Source organism: Rosa chinensis, chromosome 4 (genome assembly GCF_002994745.2).
Source record: "Rosa chinensis cultivar Old Blush chromosome 4, RchiOBHm-V2, whole genome shotgun sequence".
NCBI classification, from domain to species: Eukaryota; Viridiplantae; Streptophyta; class Magnoliopsida; order Rosales; family Rosaceae; genus Rosa; species Rosa chinensis.
In genome coordinates this window covers 1,112,146-1,134,898 of record NC_037091.1, presented here as the reverse complement: position 1 = coordinate 1,134,898, position 22,753 = coordinate 1,112,146, and the positions used below count along the sequence as shown (strand labels likewise).

Sequence of the window (22,753 nt, the reverse complement as noted above, 5' to 3'; positions counted from 1 at the left end):
GTTTTTGCATATGCCGGTCTGATAGCCTGCAGAATTGCAGCGGAAAAGGGCCCAGGTCTGGAAGTGAAGAGCGGATTCCGAGTTGGCGTTGGGACGGCCGTCTCCGCCCGGATCAACCTCTGCTCCAGTTGGTGCACCCTTTCCAATAGCTGGGCGGTTGCATCGTTGGCGGAATCAGCCTGAATGACCTGCCGAGATGGCCTGCGCCATGGTACAGGCGGATCACCTTCAGTCCTCGCCCTGGCCTCCGAGCGGTTGGTGTGCGGAAGTGATTCCGCCACCTGCTCTAACATTAGTTGAGGTATGGGCGGCGGTCCCATTCCCGACAACCCAGGTGGGTTCAGCGGTACATGCATCTGTATGACCGGCCCTGGCACCAACGTGCTGGTGCTGGGTCGACTACGCCTGGTGCTACGTGACTGCTCGCTCTGTGCCGGGCGGTCGGTGGCCGCCAGAGTCTTTTTTAGTTCCTCAACATGTGTCATGAGCGCAGCCATCTGTCTTTGGGCTTCGGCCTTTTCCTTGCGCTCCGCCTCACGTTCTCTGTTTGCCTTATGAAGATCCGCCAGTGCTATCTCGTACATAGTGACGAGATCTTGGCCTGACGGGCGGCTGCTGCCTGGATTTGCCTCACCGCCGGGGTTTGCCGGGGTTGTGAATAGTGTGCTGTTAACGCCGATCGCTGGGTCGGAGGGTTGGGGGATGGCGGGCTGTTCTGCCTGCTCTTCAGCGTTTCCCCATTCTACCGTTAGTCATGGTGATTGTAGTGGGATGACGTTTTGTTCAAGAGTTCTCACAGACGGCACCAATGTTAATGTCTAAAAGCCCAGCGGTAGCTGGACCTTGATTAACTCTGATTCGGTGGGCAGATCGGGATTTGCGTTGTCCTTGTGGCTCCAGTTACCTGTCAAGTAAAATACAATGGGCCTCAGAGGGAGACCGCGCTGGGCGGTCTTCAACTCTCCGATGCCTAAGTTAGTCAATGTATTTATGTTGACAAAGTAACAGTAGGTAAGTATTGAATGCGTCCCCCAATGAGGAGAGAGGAGAGAACCTTTTATAGGTGAGGAAGAGGTTGACCTTCTCTTTGTTTTCTATGTGGGACTGATATGATTCGGTTCCCAATTTCAGAAGCTTCTAATGCCATCTTGGCGTGGCGCGTGGCGGCGCGTCGGCGGTGATCTGGAGGTGATCTGACGCTGAGGCTGTAGCCCGCCTGGCGGTGTGTCTGCATGTCATTCCTTTAGTTGGAATTAGTACCTTTGGTGGTACAATGAGCGTAGCCCATTATAGCTAATTATGTTTGCAAATGTATATGTATGTACAGTTTCTTCTATTTCCTTCTCAGTAATTTTGGAATGGTAATGCTGGTAGCAGATTTAAACCTTCTAGGGGACTTAGACAGAGGAACCTCTGTCCCCATATCTTTTCCTTTTAGTCTGTGAAGTGCTCTCTAAGAACATTACTGCTGTTGTCTCCTCTAAGGACCTAGAAGGTATCAAATTAAGTCCAAAATGTCCTGGCTAGCTTGACCCATCTTTTCTTTGCAGATGATGCTTTATTTTTTATGAAAGCTAACGTTAGAAACTGCAATGTGATTAATGGTATTCTTCAGGATTATTTCCATGCCTCGGGTCAAGTCATCAATTTGGATAAATCTTCAATTATGTTCTCCAGCAATACTGCCAGACTCCACGATTTCCACTGCCAATTTTTCCACTGCTTTGGGACACTAGAATTCCTTGAAGCGAAATCAACAATTACTGAGCCAAACTCTATTCCTGCTGCTCCAACTCATGCACAAACATGGTCAATTCCTAATGATCCCTTTGTCAAGCTCAATACTGATGGAGCTTGGGATAAGTCTTGTTTTAGAAGTGGTCTGGGAATCATTATCCGAAATAGTGTTGGTAACTTTGTAGCAGATGCTAGTATTTCTACCCTTTCTAACTCAACAATTGAAGCAGAAGCCTTAGCCATTGTCCAAGTTCTAACTCTGGCTACAAAGATTGATCTCCAAAATGTCCAAATTCAGAGCGACTGCAAGGAAATCATTGATTCCCTTTCGTACAATAGGGAATGAGGCAACTGGAGAATTACATCGTTCCTTGACAGATTCCACTACCTTGTGACCAAGTTTCAGTGTGTTTCTTGGTCATGGATCCCCCGTGAAGCTAACTGTTCAGCAGATGCTGTGGTAATGCTAGCTACACAGAGGATGTGTTCGGAAGAATGGATCAATCTTCCCCCAACCTCTCTTTTATCAGTTCTCAAAAGTGATGGCCTTCCTAGACCACCATCTAGAATTACTTGATGTTATCTAAATTATTCATATTTGGGACTTTCGTTTGTTTTTTTTCCATTGTTTAACTTGTACTTTGCAACTTTGTCCTTGGCTTATGAATGAATATTTCTTCGACCAAAAAAAAAAAATTTGTCTCGCTCGCAAACATGTTGTCGAAGGTTTTCTCTGTCCCAATTGCCATGTCCTGGCGTGCAATTTTGGGTGCCGTTACTATAGCTTTAACTGTTGGATCTACAGCCTACTTTATATACCATACGGTCCCGTTGTTGTCTGAATTCGTCAAATCGGAAAGGGGTGCAAACTAGTAAGAACTAGGTAGACAGCCCGCGCTTTGCCGCGGGTCCATGCCTTTTTGTTATATACATGTGTTATTGATGAAACAATAGTGATTGCATAATAAATAAGCGATAATTGCTGTTTATTACACTAATTCATTGAAGTTGTTATATCCATGCATTACTGAGGTAATTCTTTGTAAAATTCAACAATTGCAAGCGGAAATTCCTATTAACAATACAATAAAGCTCAACTTCAATGTTGTGCTTTACGTACAATCCAAACGAAAACTGATGACTGGCTCCAGAAGTATCCGTTGCGTACCTAAGCCTTTCTGCTGCATTACAAACACTGTATAAGGTATAATCCAAGAAGTTCTAGCGACTGAAAATGCTTAAAATTTGTTAACCGCGTCTGAGATGACATTATAGATTGTAAAAAACAGGAAAAAGTATAGGTCATAGCAGCTCAGAGAAGCTTAATTTGTAGGAACACTTGATATGTAAAGAAAGTCAGCCTGCAACTAATTGATTTGCATAGTTAAATGAATCATGATGTTAAAGAAATGGATGCATTTAGCTTTTAAGTCAAGAGATTGAACCAATTGACCATTACTAAACTGGTATGCAACCATTTTTCTCTCTCTCCCAATACTTCGAGATTCTTATTTGTAGTCTAGAAAAACAAAAACAATGAATTGTTGAGAGATAGAGACAGTACCTTGTGCCTTCCCAAAGCCAAGGTTGTGATGCAGTAGAGCACATGAAAAACTGGTAGCACAAAGACAAATACATAGAAGTGGTGAATCCCATATGCAGATAAAAGGCAACTTTACATACAAATTCAAAGTTGAAGCTTTGAAAATGTTCCATAAGAAGGTCCATAGAAAATTACCTTTTGATCTACACAATGAGTTAGACAGTTCGCATCTCTCTCTTGAAATAGTTGCCTAATGTCAAACAATGTACTTTGGTAAACCAGAAAATCTAGCTGCAGCATGCATTAGTGGTGCAATAGCTTCCTTACATTCCTCAGGGCATTCCCTGCAGTGACAATAATGGAGCAAACCAACCATTATAATGAGTTAATAACTCCTCTGATAAGATGCTTTGGAATGTCTCAACCATGTCATAATTGAAAGGTATAAATCATATTTCGTTTACTGTCATCTTAGCAGCAGTTACTTTTGTTGATCAGAAGATTGGATCCTTCAAAGCTAAAATAGTGCTACAGCGTCGTAAATTCTCAAGATTGTTGAAAGACCAATCGCAAATAAATTTGTGCCTCACACATCACATCACAAAAACAGATTGCGGAAACAACATTAGGAATTAAAAAAATCCAACTTGTTTTGGCTGAGATTCTGCTGCAAAACTTATCTCTTCGATTGACTGCCAAAAACAAAAAAAAGTAATATATAACATCTCTGCCAACACTAAAGAAAAGATCCAATCCAAAAAAAGTACAAAAATCCAACTTTAAACTACCTGACTGAAGGTCAACAACGATCAGAAAAGCCCTGAGGCTTTTGCAAGTCCCAATCCTATTTGAAATTCTCATTGAAACCTGGGAAATTGATAAATGGCAAAGGCTTCAGAAAAAAAAAATATTAAAAACTAATGTGCATCAAACTAAGCAAGTAACTGAACAAATTGGTCTAGTTACCTCTTATAAACTATCAGTCGTATCGAGAATCCCGAAAATATATCAGAGTCCTACATTTGAACTTCAATGAATAAAAAGAAACATTAATAAATGAATAATAGCAATACTGTCACTTGGGAAAAAAAAACAAAACGTTATAATTACATGGACTATAGAACACCTTTAAGACTCAAAGCTTAGAAAGCTGGTGTCATTACCATTTCTCAGAACCTTGAACACTTCTTTAAGAATCTTGATTTCTTAAAGACCTTCATTCCAGGCCTTCCTACAGAAGCCAGAGGATGCTTGGGCTAGAATCGCACACGCATACATGAATACTACCTTAGCAGTAAGATAAATTTATCTTTGCAAAATGCAAACTTCAGTACATCTTTGGCAGCTTGTATCACGAAATGGTCTTTAGTCCTATTTCTGGAATGTGCTTTAAAAAGTATTCAGAGTTATATGTGAAAAGTTATTAAGTTAATCCATTCCAAGTATTTGCAGGATAACATTTTTTTTTTAACAAGTGTTTATCACCTTATCTCACACTTTGTTAACATGTGAAAAGGGGCCTTAAAATTACATTCTTTTCTGACTGCTATTGCTGTTCAAAGTTGAACAGAATAAAAAGTCAATGGTGAACAAAATATTTAGACAGTAACAATAATCAGTACCGTAGGAACATCCCCCTGATCTTTGATGCTCAAGACTTTTGATTGTGTTAGTTGGTTACACATATCGGGAAACCGTGCATCAAAAGATAGAAGTGAAAAGCTAATCTGCAAAAATTCCAAACACATTCTTTAGATATAGGCATCCCAATTCAACACAACCCATTCTGGTGGAAAACCCTAATTAATACCTTTATTAGAAAAGCATTCTGTAACGATACACCAATGAAAAATCCAAAGAGAACTCCCACAGTTGTATAGAAAATAACCCAGCAGAGTCATTTGATTTTTTAGGTCCACTGTAAAACCAAAATTAACAATTAATAAGAACACCAGGAACATAGATTGACAACGCTATGAGACCCTAATCGATCAGCCAGTGAACTTTAATTTTAATGTATGAAGTAATTTCAATCGATCATCATATGTAGGCAATTATACACAACCAAAACTAACTGAAATCGAACACACACCTGTTATTGTGTTGAAAACCTTTTCCCAAACTCGATCACTGGGCCCTCCCCGGAAAAATCACCAAAATCCTGCAAATATCGTCCTCTTGTTCCTACCCCAGCAATCTACGATTGATCCCTGAGCTCGATCTTCTCGGTCTATCTGATAGCTGTGTTGATGGCCAGAAAGATACAGCGCAACACTGGGGGGCAATCGAGAAAAACTCTAAACAGGCAGGGGCAAAGCCGTCACAACACTGTTCATACAGGAATCACTGTTCAAAAGGGCGTAGGCGCTTTAGTATATTTAGAATTTCTTAAGGCTGGCATTTTCTCCCGATCCAAACCAACCAACCGATTACCACCCGAACCGAAAATGTTGGTAACCAACTATGTCGGTTACCGAGATATTGGTACGGTAGTGCCGAACCGATTTCCAGATACTGGTACGGTACTAGTATTGATTTTCAGATAAATACGATATACCGTACCGTACCATATATTGTATATATTATTTGTTTATTTAAATATATTTTATATCTATCGATCTGAACCGTTGATCATTAATAGTTTTATTTTATATTAAATTATAACCCTTGATTAGACTTGAACTCTCCAAAACCCCTAAAGGGAAAGGGATTGTACTCAGCCACTCTTTCGGTCTTTCCCTCAGCCCCCTGCCCCTCGAAGGCTCGAAGGCTCGAACCCAGAAATCTCCGCCCTCTCTGCCTCTCATTTCGATTCAAACCCAGAAATCTCCGCCTCTCCGCCCTCTCGACCTCTCTCTGCCTCTCGATTCGAATCAAACCCAGAAAATCTCCGCTTTATTTGAGCACTGCTCATCATTGATGGCAAGGTATGCTCGTATCCCATTCTGGGTTTCTGTTAAAGATTCATTCTTTGTTTTGATTGAACCTGGAATGGTTGTGTCAGGTCATTGTGATTGCTCTATATTTGATCTGTGAATGGTTTTTTTTTTTGTTTTTTTTTTCTTTAGGTTTCACTGCTATTGATGAGTATGAGTTTGTGTTTTGATTTGCATGTATATGTGTTCGTGAAATATTTGTGTCCTTGTTTATGTTAATGTTCAGCATATGGGGAGTTGAATTAGATTTGTATGAATCCAATTGAGAAACCTAGGGTTGAGCCATTGAGTTTGATATTTTTGTCCCCACATATAAATTGTAGCTTTAAGATTGCTTGAGAACAGGAGGCAGTTGAATTTGATTGGTATGAATCAGATTGGAAAAGATTGGTTTTAAGTTTCACGATCATGAATGTGAATGATCTATAAGTTCACGATAGCTTCATTTGTAGAACAGTGTGGTAGTTGGTAGGTGGTGGTTGCAATGTGGACTTTGTCATGCCAGATTTCGTTGTTTGTTTACAGAAAATGTTTTTAACCTCATCTTTGTTATTTTGCAGAAAATGTTTTTAATCAAGGAGTGGAGGCAACATTGACCAATACCAGCTCTGCATAAACTAATGCCTAGCAGCCTACATCGTGAGCTCTCTTGTTCATTGATAGTTTGGGATGAAACTGTCTTAATTCAATTTCATTGACTAAATCTGCCAAACTGCCAGCATTCTTATTATTTTCAACAAAACTGAATTTGCAGAAACATCCTATGAAGTGTGAATTTGCAGAAACTGAGTTATTGTGTGAATTTGCAGAAACTGAATTTGATGTATGAAGTGATGAACTGATGATGTATAAGCACAGCAACTCAGCAAGGCAGCAAGCAAATATGAAGTGATGAACTGATGATGAGATCACTTTGAGTCCTTGAACACTTTGTTTTATCCTATTGCACCTAGTTATTGTATTTTGTATCATTTGAAATTTTGATTCATTTGTGTGAAGTGTGAACTGTGAACTATGAATTATTGACTTAATATTTGTATGAACTATGGAGTGATGAAGGGGATGAACTGAAGTGAATAAGTGATGAACTCAAGTAGTGAAGTTGATGTCTGAGAGTTTTTAGCTTATTTTTCATTTCCAGGTTGGGCCTTTAAATTGATGTGAGGATTGCATTTTTTTCATTTGCTGACAGGTTTAGGCTTTTAAAATTTTAGTTGGGCCTTAGCTGAAAGTTGGCCCAATCAAACTCGGTACTAGGCCCAACCAACCGAAACCGAACCGAGATCTAGGTATACCGAGAAGTTGGTATACCGACTTCTGTGGCCGGTAATGGTAGGCTATTTTGTGTACCAACTTAGTTTGGTACGGTACGTGGTATTGGGCTTCAAGGTCCGGTACTGTACCGAACCCACCCCTAGAATTTCTTGTATTCGAGATTTTTAAGATCTTGACACAATTTTAAGAAATAGATTTTATTTTTTCTGATCCATTCTAATATTCTTGTTCGTCGTTTATTATTATTTGCAATTTTCGGACATCCATTGAATCTTATATTGTATGCAGTTTTGTTTGAATTTCAGTAAGAATTGATCGATCTATTTTTGTAATAAGCAAAAATCCTCATTGGCCGGTGTTTGACCCTAATTCTATATGTAATTTTGTTCAAATCTCTTCGGTGGCCTGTTGTTGTTTTGTATTCATCATAAAATTGTATTTTGGCTAGCGGAAATTGCCTGAGTAACACTACTTTCCGGTTTATTGCAGTGCCCTGGATCAGGCTAGTTCTCCATCCGATGCAGAACACTAAATAGGTGCAATGGCAATGTAATGTGATGTGATGCAATGGGTGTTGGAGGATGATCGACTATCGCTTGAATAATTTTAAGACCTTGTAATTGAATTGTGTGTGTGTGTCTATATATATATATATATATATATATATATATATATATATTATATTTAGGGCCCTTCGAGTAAGGGATCCATTTTTTGGGTCTTTTTTAGGGATAGGGCATTAGACCAACTTTTCGATCATATTTTGGCATCTCAACTGTTTAGTTTTTAGGTCTTAATGTGTAGATTCCCTCTACAAATTTTCAACCAAATTGATTATCGTTAAGGCATTCAAAACTGTGATTTACAATTATATTTATGAACGGTTCAGGTTAGACAGATTCGGTTCATCCATTGATTTAATTTAGTTCGATACCTTAACGATCACCGATTTGATTGAAAATTTACAGAGGTGATATACACATTAGGACCTAAAAACTGAACGTTGAGATTGCAAAATGTAATCGAAAAGTTAGTCTAATGCCCTATTCCTAGAAAAGACCAAAAAATGGATCCCTTAGTGAAAGGGCAACTCCAGCCTTGTGGCTTATATGATGTTGCCGCAAGTCTTATTTTGAGACTCATTTAGGATTACCAGCCACTCCCTGTTTAATTTTAAGCCCTTGTAAATGGGTTATATATTACTGTCCGTGTTTAACCGTTAATCCCAATATGGAGGCCTGCACCAATTTATTGCAAAATGTTTTTGTGGGAATGTAAGTTATTTCAAGTCTCATGAGACTGAAAAACATCACTATTCATAGCAGTAACCACCATCACAAAAGAAAGAAAAAAAAGTTTAAATGTTAATTGGAGGGAAAATTCGAGTATATGTTGACATATGCCATACATCAAGATTTTTGAATATCTTAGACCGTTGGATTTAATTAAAAGTTGAATATATCTAATGGTCAGGGATATTCAATAGTGGTGACCTGCTTACCAGGTAGCCTGTATAAACATTTTTTTTTTTTCAAAATTCTGAATTACATATCTACAATGAAATTAAAAAAAAAAAAAAAAAAAACCCTAGAATTGAAAAAGAGGAGAAGACGAGGAAAAGAGGAAGAACGACAGTTTGTTCTTGTACAAAGTGAGAAAACAAACCCTTTCTGTTTCATATAAATTGGATGATGTGTTTCAGGGTTTGTGTGATTTGAATTGGATGATTATGTGCAATATTGACCAGGATTGAAGAGGCGCCACAGAGAACAAAGTGAGGAGGAGAAGAAGGAGAAGAAGGAGGAAGAGCGTTCGTAAGTTGAAGCTTGAACATCTGGTTTGTTAGTCGCCATCTAGGAAATAGTAGGTCATGTAAATTCCTTTCGGACTACCCATGAAGATATGCATCTGTTCAGTTCAAACTCATAGGTCTCCCATTGGTTGCAGTTGCCTTTCGGACTACCCATGAAGATATGCATCTGTTCAGTATAATATTGAACCAAGAAATCCGAAGGTTATCAACCCAGGTATGAGGCTTCATTTTTCTTTGCAGCAATTTTTATCTTTTGTAGTGTGAGAAACTAGTCTTTACTCTTTCGAATTATTTAAACTAATCCTCATCTTACTACATAGCATAAGTTGGACTGTAGCTATGTTGTTGCATCTTTGTCTATTATCAAACTTTCACACATTTGTGTCTGTCAAGAGGTGCATGCTTCAATCTTATTAGTTTGTCAAGACGTGTTGATTTATGTGTTTCTTTGTTTTACGTTTTTCCTTCTTCAGAGGAGTTTTTATTTATGTACGTCTGGTTTGCTACTGTGATGTCTAGTTCTTACTCAAATTTCTCTAGTCTGGTTACAATATTCATTTACGCACCCTCTTTTAAATTGTCAACAACATAGAAGTGTTTCTTTGGTCGATGTAACTTTAAAAAATTTGAAGCTTGAACATCTGGTTTGTTAGTCGCCATCTAGGAAATAGTAGGTCTTGTAAATTTCTTTCGGAAGACCCATGAGTTTGAACATGAACGATAAGAGTTATACTTCTTCATCGGTTCATTCCAAGCCTTCAATGATAAAGATTAAAGATTTGAAAGCCCGTTAATCTTGTATTTCTGCTATAGTTTAGGACTCATTGCCTAGTATGTTATAGTGTCAGTTAAGCATTTATAGGCTTAAACGGTATCTCTTTCTTTTGCCCACTTCTTGTAGGCTTATTTGTTTTATATATGCTAGCTTCTTGATTTGTGTTGTTGTGAACCTTAGGTATCTGACTACATCATGTAATATATATGTACCTGCACACAACATTCACTATATATATATATATATATATATATATATTAAGAACTATTACCGAGGTTTTGATCAACTATCTATCAATTAAAGACTTAATGTCGTATAATAGACTAATGTATCTCATGTAAACCTCTAGCTAGTATTGTCTTGATGTACTCATGAGCATATATATATATATATATATATATATAACAGAACTATAATGCTCCTATTTATACCTACATTAAATCTACAAACAGAAGATAACGTACAGAAATCTAACAATAATGACATTCTGTAATTAGTAATTTTCTGATAGACGAAAAACTCTATGTAATTGCTCGTAAGTGTTGAATGGCTGTGTTTTTATGTTTGGTAAATCTGTGCTATTGTTTGGTTGGAAGTTGTTACATTGGTATATAATTTCTCTAATATGTAGGTGATCTGTTGAAACTAGCATCGTTAATGACATGAGTAATTTTTTTTTAATAACACATTATGATCACTTTTAGGACTCCTCCATTGTGAATCTTAACTTATTGATGTCTTGTTATAGTTTGATCACCAATCATGATACCAAACAGAAGAATTAAGTTGATATGTTAATAGTGCATCAAGTCCTCTGAACTGCATCTACTTAAAGAGGTTTTCTCAATCAAAAGTATAAATAACATGAAGATGAAAGCGTAGACTTTTGTCTGGTGTGCTTATATTTATATGTAGTATTTGATATCTGTGATATGTTATTGAAAGTGGAGAACCTTATTTGGCATCAAGAGCATAATGGTTTAGATAGGTTATAGTATTTTTCTCTTGGAGAATGGTTTGGGCTAGAAAATTAGACCAAACATAATGTCAGTTGATTATGGTTTGTTAATACTTGGGTAATATTTGCATTTTTGCAGGCATGGATGGATCGTATGAACCTTCAATATCTGATATTGGTTTGGTGTCCCAAAGTTCGATAAATGGAAGTGACTGTAATGAAATGCAATATAAGGGAGTTCGGTATGATAAGTTGTCTACAGAAGATCTTAAAGGGCAGGAGTTCAAGACTGTGGAGGAAGCTGAGTCCTTTTACAATGCTTATGCAAAGGCCATGGGTTTTGATGTTAGAAGTGACTACAAGAGATTAAGTATACACATAACAGGGAGAGTCACTTCATTGCGGTTGGTTTGTTCTGCTCAAGGGAAAAGAAGAGAAGAGTACATGAGTAACAAGAAAGGAGTTTGCAAGCCAAAGAAAGAAACAAGCAAAGAACGCCCGGAGGCACCTGCGTAAGAACAGTGTCTTTTCTGAATTTGGACGTTGTATGTGGGATGAAGTCACTCCAGATAGTTTTGAAAAATGCTGGAATGCTATGGTTAACACACATGGTCTCTACAATAAGGATTGGGCTAAGATGATGTATGAAAAGAGGCAAATATGGTTTTTTTGCCCGTATGAGAAGCATGCATCTGTTGACATGAGCACCTGAATGTGCACCGCATTTAGACAAATAAACAGTTCTCTTTTTTCTTTTTTCTTGTATTCTTTTCTTTTCTTTTGGCCAATAAACAAAGAAGTTGTTCAAGCAAAAGAAGCTGCATCTTTTTACTGGATACAGAAAAATAACAACTTTGGATAATGTTGCAGATGAAATGCCAGCAATTTAGGTTTCTTCACTTCCCGAGGACGAAGTTGGTAGCGTATGCCCATGCATTGTTGGCCACGGGATCAGCAACGTGGTTAGAGGTTCTCAACTGGCCCTTTTCCAGTTACAATAGCCTGAACAAAGAATCCAAACATTGAGGTCATTACCAACCGCCCATTCTTGATTTCTTCCACCTTCAGTTCAGCAAAGGCTTCAGGTTTAATTGATAATAGTTGATTTCCTTCACCTTAACTCGTCAATGTCTTCCATATTGAAAATGGGAATGGTCGATTCAGTTCTTTTGACAGCCCTGGAATATCAAATTAAAAAGCAGTAGATGCTATCTGCTCCCATCCTTCGAGGGCCTCCAATTGATGCTTGCTAATTGCAGCAGCACAAAATTCTTCAAAGTCCATTTTCCTATATGCAAGTGGTTCCATCTGCAATCATATAGTGTTTTCATCAAAAGCTGATTATACTAAATTTTAAAATGTAAGAGAACAAAGAGGATCAAATCATAGTTTAACCAATTGCAAAGGGGTTGAAATATTTAATCAAGCATGCTGGTAGCTTGCTCTAGCACATGCCGCACAAGTGACAGAACTTTAGAACCAACACAAACAAAAGCAATACCAGCGAAGCTATATATCTACAGTAGTATTGAAATAAGCCTTACTGCATTTAGAATATCAACAACCCTTGCCTCCATCATAGCTTCGGTTGAATTTCTCTAAAGAGCCTGCAGAGTTTAATTTCCTAACCATAAATGACTTGCATAGTTGCATAGTGTGGAAGTAACAAATAAAAAAGACAAGGAAAAAAGAAAAGTCATCTTCAGTGTCTACCCTGGAATCTCAAATTAAAATAACTAAGAGCAGCCCTCTTCTTATCAATATATTTCTTATTGCTGGTCTTTCCCTTCTTTCTTGAACCACAACAACTCTTGAATATGATGTTTGGTTCCAAATCTTCCTCAGTCAAAACAAGATCATACCCATATAGTGCTTGCCTGATGAAACAGCAACTAGTTCCCACATAAACTGGACCCTGGATGCCATCCAACCCTTTCAAGTTGATCTGCAAATAAGAAGAAATAACAATGTAATTTTTCCGGTGGAATGAAATTTGTCATTGCTGAATGATGATTACAAAAACAAGTAGGACCTACATCAAAGAAGACAATGTTACGATTGGCATATCGATCATGCATGTCAATCCCATCGAAACGTTGTGGGAACTGTACTTAGCAGGTCTTCTTCCCATAATCTGGGTCCATCATGAAACACATTGCTTCCTTAACAGCTTTACTGTTATTGAAGTAGTGATCACAATCGACGTTCAAAAGATATGCACCATTTGTCAGGACAGCTGAAACTCGAATCTACGAGGCACATGGTAAACCATGTCAGAAAATTGAGATGGTTTGGGTATACATTTATTAATCAAAATACCTATTATATCTCAGATAATCTTGTTTAAGAGAGGATAACAGTATTGCTATAAAACAAGGGTAATTTACAACAATTGCTACCCCAAATTGAAAGAATGTTAGCATCCTCACAATATGATATGTATCATGCCATCATGGTGTACTTGGTCAAGGAATTATTGAGGATCCTAATCAACCAAGTAACAAAGACAGATCCTCCAGAGAGGTCATAAATAGAAGCTAGCGGGGTGAGCATTTATGCAGTTATACAAATGCATATCAATGAAAAATAAATCATTTTGGGCATTTATCCATCTTTATCAGAAAATGATTGAATAACCAAAATATAGTTCCAACTCAGTCAAACTTTGATTATAGCAATCAGAAAATAAAACTAATAAAAACAACTCAACAGAACATACCAATATTCAGTAAGGGCAAAGCAACTAAAATGAGGTGAGAAACATCGATCAAACCCAACCCAACTGCCATAGACAAGTAAAAAGGTAACCCCAAAGCCAATTTGCACTAAGAGTTTAGTGAATGTACTAAACTTAATTAGCATAACAGAGAAACAAAAGCTTAATTAGCATTGCACGGGTTCTTCAACTGCAAACATTTTTGTACAGTGAACAGCCAAAAGACCAAATCCCAACCCAGAAATTTTGAAATAAAACTACAACACAGAAACTCTAAAACTCAATTCCCACAGAAGCCATCACAACCTCTAAGTTTACCCAAAAACCCTGACCTTAAAAAAAAAAAAAAAACAGGACTAATAATTGATCATCCTGTTTTTCTAGCCTCCAAAATCCAAACAAAGAAGAAAAAAATTTACAGCACCCCCACACCTCTATAAATTCATCAGGTCACCCCTAAAATTACTCAATGCCACCATTATATTCCAATCTCAAACCCCCTCCAAGTTGACCCTCCTTCATTCAACACCTCCTCCAACAAATTAACAAGAACACAACTTTTCATACAAATTCCAAATTCATATATAAATCCAATAAAAAATAATAATAAAAAGACCAAAACAGGGTGAATTTTTTTTAAACAAATTGCATATACCTGTGAAGAAGAACTCTCATGCACAAGGCCAGACCTTCTTCCTTCCATAGAAGAGCCATCACTACCTCTCTCAGCTTTCTTGGACCCAATGTGCACAGTCCTCTTCCGCCCCAGAAGCCCCTTTCAATTTCTGCAATAGAATCACATTCAAAAACCAAAGAACTAACCAAACTCAACTCCAATTTACCGAAAATAGACTGCAAACATATACCAAAAAGCAAGAAATACCTAACGAGCCACAAGATTTCGATTGCAAGTACAGAAATCGAGTGCGACAAGCAACTGATTGCTAAGCAAGAAGTCGAGAGAGCAAGTGAGATTGGAGGAGGTATTTGGGGCTGAGGTGTTAGGTTTTTTGATTTGGGTATTACGGATTTTGGGCCAATATTGGTTTCATAGGAAATGAAGCAGGATGTGAGAGGCTAAGAGAGAAGGAAGACGAAACGGATGGCGAAGGTACGATTCAGATTTGGTTGTTTGGTGTTTTGTATGTTTTTCGATCTGGTTTAAGGTGAGAGCGACTGGAGGAGAGAGGAAGTTAAAGATAGAGAACGAAGAAAAATGACAACAAAAGAAGAAAAAAAGAAGAAGCAAATAATCTGAGAGCCAAAGATTAACTATGGACCAAGAAGGAAGAAGTAAGAAGGAAGAACTAAGAAGGACGCCGGAAGAGAAAGGGAAATAGAGAACCCAATCCTCAGTTCGGAAAAAAAAAAACTTAGTTCACTTTTTAATACTTTATTATTACAAGTTTTCAGAACCACTTTACTAATAAAACAACGAATGTGTTGCTATAATAGTAAAACTTCATATATTTAAGTAAATTTGCAGTGAGTACTTTATGGTGTAATAAGGTTGTCTATTTTGTAATTACTGTCCTTTAGGAGTTATTTACTTATTTGATAATGTTTTTTCTAGATTTTACAGCAATTGAGGTCCAAAGTAATAACCAAGCTAGGTTGTATTTGTGGTAATTCTTCAATATTACAAGTTTGACAACGAATTGTTGTAGAAGTAGTAATCAAACTCATATTTGTGATAATTTTTTATATTACAAGTCTGAGAACCATTTTACTAATGTGACAACGAATTGCTGTCAAAGTGGTAAAATTTTATGTATATATTGTAAATGAGGCGCGAGTTCTTAATTGTGTTTTAAAGTTCTATATTTTGTAATTAATACTTTTCTTGTGTAAATCTCATCATCTATGAGAGAATTACTCGTTTGACAATGCATTTTACTATAGATTACAACAATTGAGGTATAAAGTGGTAGTTATGGTTGTTTTTATGATAATTACATGAAATATGATCCATTTACAAAAAAAAAAAAAACGATCCACTTACCAATGCTATAACAAATGATTTGTTTATATGGTAAATAATCATATTAGACCTAAAACTTTTCAAGTACACATGTCAAATAAAAGAATAAATGAGTACTTAGTATGGTAATTTTTTTTTAAGTACACATGTCAAATTATAATTGGATAACCTGTTGACCTGTACAACAGGTTTCACCAACTTATTTAATTTAATATATATTAATTAAAAAGTTGATGTCACCTTAGACTTCCCCTAATTGGAGAAGCAAATAAAATGAGTACAAGGAAAGATAATTCTCATTTAGGATCTTATCAGCGACTATTTTGTGTAGTAAAGAATACGAGGCAAACCAAGTATGGTTGTTGCAAACCAATCTGTAACTGAATCAATAGGAGGGGTCTCTCTCCTTCATAATAAAGACCTTTGTGCTTCCACATGGTTGGTTGCATCTTATTACACTTGCCATGTCTGCAAAGATTGTGGCTTTAGTTTCTAGGTTTGGATTAGGAATGAGCAAACGGGGGTGGGGGGCGGGGTACCCGCGGGTTTTCCCCACATTTGTCAAGCGGGGGCGGGGGCGGGGCTCCCCATCACATGTGCGGGGGCGGGGGTGGGGGCACTTATTTCCCCCGCGGGGTGCGGGGGTGGGGGCGGGGTTTCCCATTACCCATGCGGGGTCCCCGTTTATCTTTTTTTTTTTTTTTTAATTGAGAACTATTATTTTTCAACCAACATATGGGGCATTTTTATAATTTTCTTATTCTAAAAAAAAAAAACAGAAAACAAATAAATCTTTCCCATCCAGAATACACCTTCAAAGCGATTCTGGAGGATCCGACCGTTGGATTGTCGTATAATTTTGTGAGGATGATTCTAAAGGCGATCCGGGACGATCCAACCGTTGGATCTTTGTATAATTTTGTGAGGATGATCCTCCGGGCGATCCGTGAGGATCTGACCGTTGGATCATAGTATAATTGTGAAAAGACGATCCTCTAGGTGATCCTTGAGGATCCAACCGTTAGATGGTCGTATAATTTTGTGAGGATGATTCTAAGGGTGATCCGGGACGATCCAACCGTTGGATCTTTGTATAATTTTGAGAGGATAATCCTAAGGGCGATCCGTGAGGATCTGACCGTTGGATCATAGTATAATTGTGAAAAGACGATCCTCTTGGCGATCCTTGAGGATCCAACCGTTGGATCGTCGTATAATTTTGTGAGGATGATTCTAAGGGCGATCCGGGACGATCCAACCGTTGGATCTTAATATAGTTTTGAGAGGATGATCCTAAGGGCGATCCGTGAGGATCTGACCGTTGGATCATCGTATAAATTGGTAAAGATGATCCTCTAGGCGATCCTTGAGGATCAGACCGTTGGATTGTCGTATAATTGTGATTTGTGATTTTGGCTGTTAGAGAAGACGCAGCCGGATTTTTGCCAAAAAAAAAAAAAAGAAGAGAGAAGACGCAGCGGGATTTATAGAAATAAGAGAGAAGACGCAGCCGGATTTTATTACTTTACATTTAATCGCCAGGTTGTGAAAATTGTTTTATAGAAATAAATATTTGTTTTAAACGTATTGCTTCCTTGTGACTAAACAAACAATTTCTTTCTTAAACACTGTCTCAAGCATTTGAAATACTCAATCGACCAAAACAATGATGAAAATAAAAAGAATAAAAAAATTATTTTGTCAAAAAAAGACAAGGAAAAAAAACTGAAAAGATAGAAAATAGAAAAAAAAAAGACCAATGCGGGGGCGGGGGCGGGGTGGGGAACCCATTACCCGCGGGGCGGGGCGGGGAATCCCCCATCTGATAATATCCCCAGACGGGGAACGGGGGCGCGGGGGAATTTGGGCGCGGGGGCGGGAGCGGGGGCGCGGGGCGGGGGAATTCCCCGTTTGCTCATTCCTAGTTTGGATTGTATAAAGGTTTAACAGGAGCTGGAATTGAGTAACGTTACTGTACTGTTAATTTTGGTGTGTGGAATTGAAATTCGGAAAGAAGGAGCTCCGAGAAGTTTGCAAAGGTTAACTAAGAATGGGGATAGTGGGTGATCTATTTCAGCTCATGGAGGAGTCACAGTTCTGTATTCATATATTTTTTCTATCATAAAATTGTATTTTGGCTAGAGGAAATTGCCTGAGTAAGATTTATTGCAGGGAGATGGATCGGTCTAGGCCCAGTTATCCATCCGATTAACACCCTTCTGCTCTAAATGGGTGCAATGGTAATGTAATAATGTGATGTGATCCTGCCATCACTGAAAGTTTCTTGTGATTATTGACGGGTTGTTTTTATGGAAGAACCTATGTTGTGTCACATTTCAGATGACAATTCCTTATGAGATAAAGTTTCAATCGGTGCTTCTTTTCCTGCTTGTCATGATGTGTTATCTTATTTGGAGTGATAACATTGTAAGCATTGCTGAGCTTTTCTTCGTTTCATAGCCTAACTTTTGCTTAACCAATTGTAGTCAGATATCATATTCATGGCCTTATGCAAACTCAATAGTCTTGTTAAAACATGACAATATTTACCGACATCTTGGTCATCCGGAGGTTGATTCCTTAAAAAAGGGTTATTGACCTGAAGCACCAAAATTGGCCAAAATTATCTCACTCACCCTACTAACAGATTATTCCCAACCCAATTTAAAGAGAAGTGACAACTTTGCCCTTAATCTAATTAAGAAACTACAGCCACTATCTCTCTCTCTCTCTCTCACCGCCATATTTGTTAATGTGCTTAATGTCCGACACAGTGTTGTACTAGTAATCCACTTTAGGGATAGGGTCGTCGAGGCTTGGATCCCTGAAATCTTCGGATTCTGATGAGTTCCCGGAACCTGTAGAGCTAACAACACCTGCTGAATCTCCTTATTCAAAGAAATCTGCCTCAAATTGGCGGATTTGAAATCCTGGAGTTCAGAATTGGAGCGATTTGAAGTGCAATTAGGATGCATTTAGGTTTCAAAGGTTAAAGAGACCGAGCTGTTGCTGGCGAAGAGAGGTTGCAATTCTGACTCGCAGAGCTTATCAAAGAGCGAATAGGAGAGAGCGACGAAGAGGAGGGAGAAGAATAGATGCAACCTCCTTTTGGTGTCGATTTGAGTTCAAGATGTCGGAGTCGATCTGAGTTCAATGGAAGCACCGATTTCAAGACAAACTAGAATTTATGCCGAAGTCGATCTGAGTTTGAGATGTATATAGCGTCATTCTGGTCTCTAAATTATTATTATTTTTCTTTTTTGAGGAATTTAAATCAAGGTCTAATTTCGTAGTTCAATAGTGTTAATTGCAATCCATTGACTATTTGTTCTGTCCAATTTGCCCCTTTAGGTCACGAAATGAAACAAATTCAAATTACTTGATTTTATGAAATTTTCATTATTGTTATTTTTAATTTTTCAAATATTAAATTTAAATTATTAATTATACATAATTATTCTAAAAATTATAAATAAATATAAAATGAACATAACCTAACCACAAGGTATAATTAAAGAACTTTTTTTTTTTGAACTGAAATTCATTGAAACAATTAGTGATTACAATCACTTAGAATGGCATCCCGAACACATTCAGGAGAAACAACAAACCAACTTTGACTCTCATTCGAGTGCAAAGCATGATTTGCTAAGACATGAGCTACTTTATTAGTCTCACAAGATACATGAACTACTTGATAATCAACATGCCTGCGCATAAAATCCTTCACTTATGTGATGATTATACCCAAACTTGACAAATCAGCATCTTGCTGCCCCAAGGCTTGCACTAAGAGCAAACAATCTACTTCAAATATAACTTGCGCATAGCTTAATGTTTCGGCTAACTTCATACCTTCAATCAATGCATTCAGCTCTGCGTGGAAAGGAGATGTCACCTGGACAAAAGGTCGGCCTGCTGCTGCATTAAAATGGCCAAATTCATCCCTTATGATCACCCCACTCCCCCCTCGACGTGTTCCAGCCATGAAAGCACCATCGATATTACATTTCTTCCAACCGGTTGCAGGTTTTGTCCATGCTTGCTGCCGGGGCCTAGTGTCTTCGCTACCTACTGCATTAGCTTTAGAAAATTCTTGAAACCATCCCAGACTAAGCATAGACGCCTCACTTGGTCGCTGCTTCGTATTGTCCCATAGCTGGCTATTCCGATTCTTCCAAATAGCCCACACAATCACAAGGAGTTTAGCAAAAGCATCCTTTGAATAAGAAGCTGCTAATTGCAGGAAGTACTCTTGGAATGTCAAATTGGTTGGCACCTGCATGTTGATAGAGGCAGTATGCCACGTCTCTTGAGCATACGGACAATGAAAAAATAAATGCAAGTTATCTTCCAACTGATGGTTACACATCAAGCAGTGCATATCACCCATATAGCCTTTTCGCTGCAAATTAGCTCTAATTGGTAGAATACCGATACAACACCGCCATGCATGCACTGCTATCTTCCCTGGAACCTTAGCTCCCCATATAGCTTTCCACAACTTAGCCAACGGATCCACAGGTGCAGGGGGTGCCAAAACAGCACCCAAAGCAATATCTTTTGCAACAAAATAAGCACTGTTCGTGGTGAACGTACCTTTCTTGTCAAAATTCCATATCACCTGATCTGCAGTAACGCTTCGACTAAATGGAATAGACAATATAAGATCAATATCAGCTGGAGAGAAGAATAAATGCAATGTTTGCACATCCCAAGCTCGGTGTACTGGATCAATCAATTCTGATACAAAGTGAGGAGCATCCTCCCTAGGGGGAGAAGAAGGGCAGCGAGGAAAAATATCTGGTATCCACTTATGCCACCAAATATCAACCTGCTCCCCAGAACCAATTCGCCAACGTAGACCTTGATGTAACACTTCTCGAGCTGATAGAATACTACGCCATGAAAAAGAAGGAGTGATCCCTAGCTCAGCAGTAAAGAAATCTCCAGTAGGAAAATATATGGCCTTGTACAGACGTGCAATCAAGGAATTCGGATTTTTCACTAAACGCCATCCTTGCTTGGCTAGCATAGCCAAATTAAACCAATGGAGATTCTTAAACCCCATCCCACCTTCATGTTTAGGGATGCATAGTCTCTCCCATGATCGCCAATGAATTTTATTTTTATCATCCGTGTTGCCCCACCAAAAACCCGCACATAACTGATGCAAATCATCACAGAGCCCAATGGGCAACAAATAACAATTCATAACGTAATTGGGAACAGATTGGGCGACAGCTTTAATCAAGATCTCCTTACCCGCACCACTTAACACTTTGGCTCGCCAACTTACCAATTTCTTAGTAAGCTTCTCCTTTAAGTAGCTAAAAGCTTCTGTTTTCTTCCTCCCTACATGTGTAGGGAGCCCCAAATACCTGTCATGCTTGTCCACCCGCTGTACTCCCAGAATACTAGCCAAATATACTTGTCTATCCAAAGCCATGTGTCTACTAAAAGCAACACTACTCTTCTGTAAATTCACCCGCTGTCCAGAGGCCAGCTCATAGGTATACAGAATATTACGATACTGTTGACACTCTTCTTCAGTAGCCGTACCAAACAAGAAACAATCATCAGCAAATAATATGTGATGCAATGTCGGAGCAGTGGGGGTGATGGTCATACCTTGAATCCACCGATTTCGAACAAAGTGGTGAATAAGAGAAGATAGACCCTCAGCACATAAGATGAACAAATATGGGGACAATGGGTCCCCCTGTCAAATACCCCTCTTAGGTTTAACAAAACCACAAACTTCCCCATTCACTAGAAAAGAATAACTCACTGTGTTCAGACTTGTCATGATCAATTCCACCCATTCAGATGCAAAACCCAATCGAAGAAGCATACTCTTCACAAAATCCCACTCTAACCGATCGTAAGCCTTACTAATATCCAACTTGAAAGAAAAATGATCATCCTCCCCCCATCTATCAGTATGGAGAAAATGCGCTACTTCAGTGGCCACCAATGTATTATCTGAAATGAGTCGCCCGGGGACAAATGCACTCTGGAGTGGTGATATTACAGAGTCCAAATCCGTTTCAACCTATTAGCCAGCACTTTAGAACATAGGCGATACAGAACATTACATAAAGCAATCGGGCGTACCTCCGTCATGTCTTTAGGCTCAGCAACTTTAGGAATAAGAGTTACATACGTGAAGTTGAGCTCAGCAGGTAGAATACCAGAGGACAAGAATGACTTAACCGCGGTACAAACGTCCGAACCAACAATATGCCAGTATTTCTGAAAAAAAGAAAGGTGACATACCATCCTGGCCAGGAGCCTTAGATGGATGCATCTAAAATAGAGCAGTTTTTACCTCAGAGTCCAAGTACGGGGATAATAATTCCCCATTCATAGCCGGTGTGACCTGAGCCTGAACCGTGTTCAAGATAAGATTCCTAGCTGCATCGTGCACCCCTTCAGTAGAGAATATGGAACGATAATACGATGTGACCACCCTCTCAATATCTTTAATATCCGTTACCCATCGACCATCGGAGTTGTTCAAATCCTTAATGGAATTGCGGTGTCTCCTGTTGGATGCACGGCGATGGAAATAAGCCGTGTTTCTATCCCCCGCCTTCAACCATAAAACCTTGGACTGTTGCACCCATATGGTTTCTTCTTCTGTAAGCAACGCCTGAAACTTGGCATTCAGTTCCTGCTTCTCTGCATGATCAGCTGGGTCAAACGGAGCTGCTAACAATTCATCAAGTCTGCGACGAACCGCCCTCATCTCCACTTGTCGAAACATGAACGTTGACTTCTGCCATGCATGCAATGCTACACTAGTACCCTTAATCTTCCCAGCAGCCTTACTAAGAGGATCACCCGAAACCTGCGTTTCCCAACCCTTCTGCACTATCGTCTCACACTCAGGGTGCACTGCCCAAAACTATTCAAACCGGAACAATCTTCTCCTTGCCCTAGACACAGGAGGGATAGTACATACCTCCACCATTAATGGGCTATGATCCGAAGAGCTCGGATGCAAATGAGTTGTA

General features: G+C 38.7%; 4 long non-coding RNA genes across 7 annotated transcripts; 1 reads left to right on the top strand and 3 right to left on the bottom strand.

Moving 5' to 3' along the window:
• Nucleotides 1–2,795: 2,795 nt before the first annotated feature.
• On the bottom strand, nt 2,796–4,059 carry LOC112200826. The gene is made up of 3 exons (XR_002936465.2): nt 3,476–4,059; nt 3,302–3,351; nt 2,796–2,918 (listed from the first exon to the last, which is right to left on the bottom strand). It is a non-coding gene; the product is annotated as an uncharacterized LOC112200826 (long non-coding RNA).
• Nucleotides 4,060–4,086: 27 nt separating this feature from the next.
• On the bottom strand, nt 4,087–4,579 carry LOC112201043. The gene is made up of 3 exons (XR_002936557.2): nt 4,444–4,579; nt 4,247–4,307; nt 4,087–4,147 (listed from the first exon to the last, which is right to left on the bottom strand). It is a non-coding gene; the product is annotated as an uncharacterized LOC112201043 (long non-coding RNA).
• A 1,491-nt stretch (nt 4,580–6,070) lies between these two features.
• Nucleotides 6,071–7,259, top strand: LOC112196874. Its single transcript, XR_002935431.2, has 3 exons — nt 6,071–6,207; nt 6,999–7,005; nt 7,048–7,259. It is a non-coding gene; the product is annotated as an uncharacterized LOC112196874 (long non-coding RNA).
• A 4,586-nt stretch (nt 7,260–11,845) lies between these two features.
• LOC112200600 lies at nt 11,846–15,054 on the bottom strand. 4 transcript variants are annotated; one of them, XR_005809434.1, is made up of 7 exons: nt 14,637–15,054; nt 14,409–14,538; nt 13,074–13,286; nt 12,751–12,982; nt 12,582–12,644; nt 12,153–12,345; nt 11,846–12,039 (listed from the first exon to the last, which is right to left on the bottom strand). It is a non-coding gene; the product is annotated as an uncharacterized LOC112200600 (long non-coding RNA). The 4 variants fall into 4 exon arrangements; XR_002936384.2 differs by having other exon boundaries at nt 11,846–12,345; nt 14,637–15,040; XR_005809433.1 differs by having other exon boundaries at nt 11,846–12,345; nt 12,900–12,982; nt 14,637–15,028.
• Between the last annotated feature and the right edge of the window lie 7,699 nt (nt 15,055–22,753).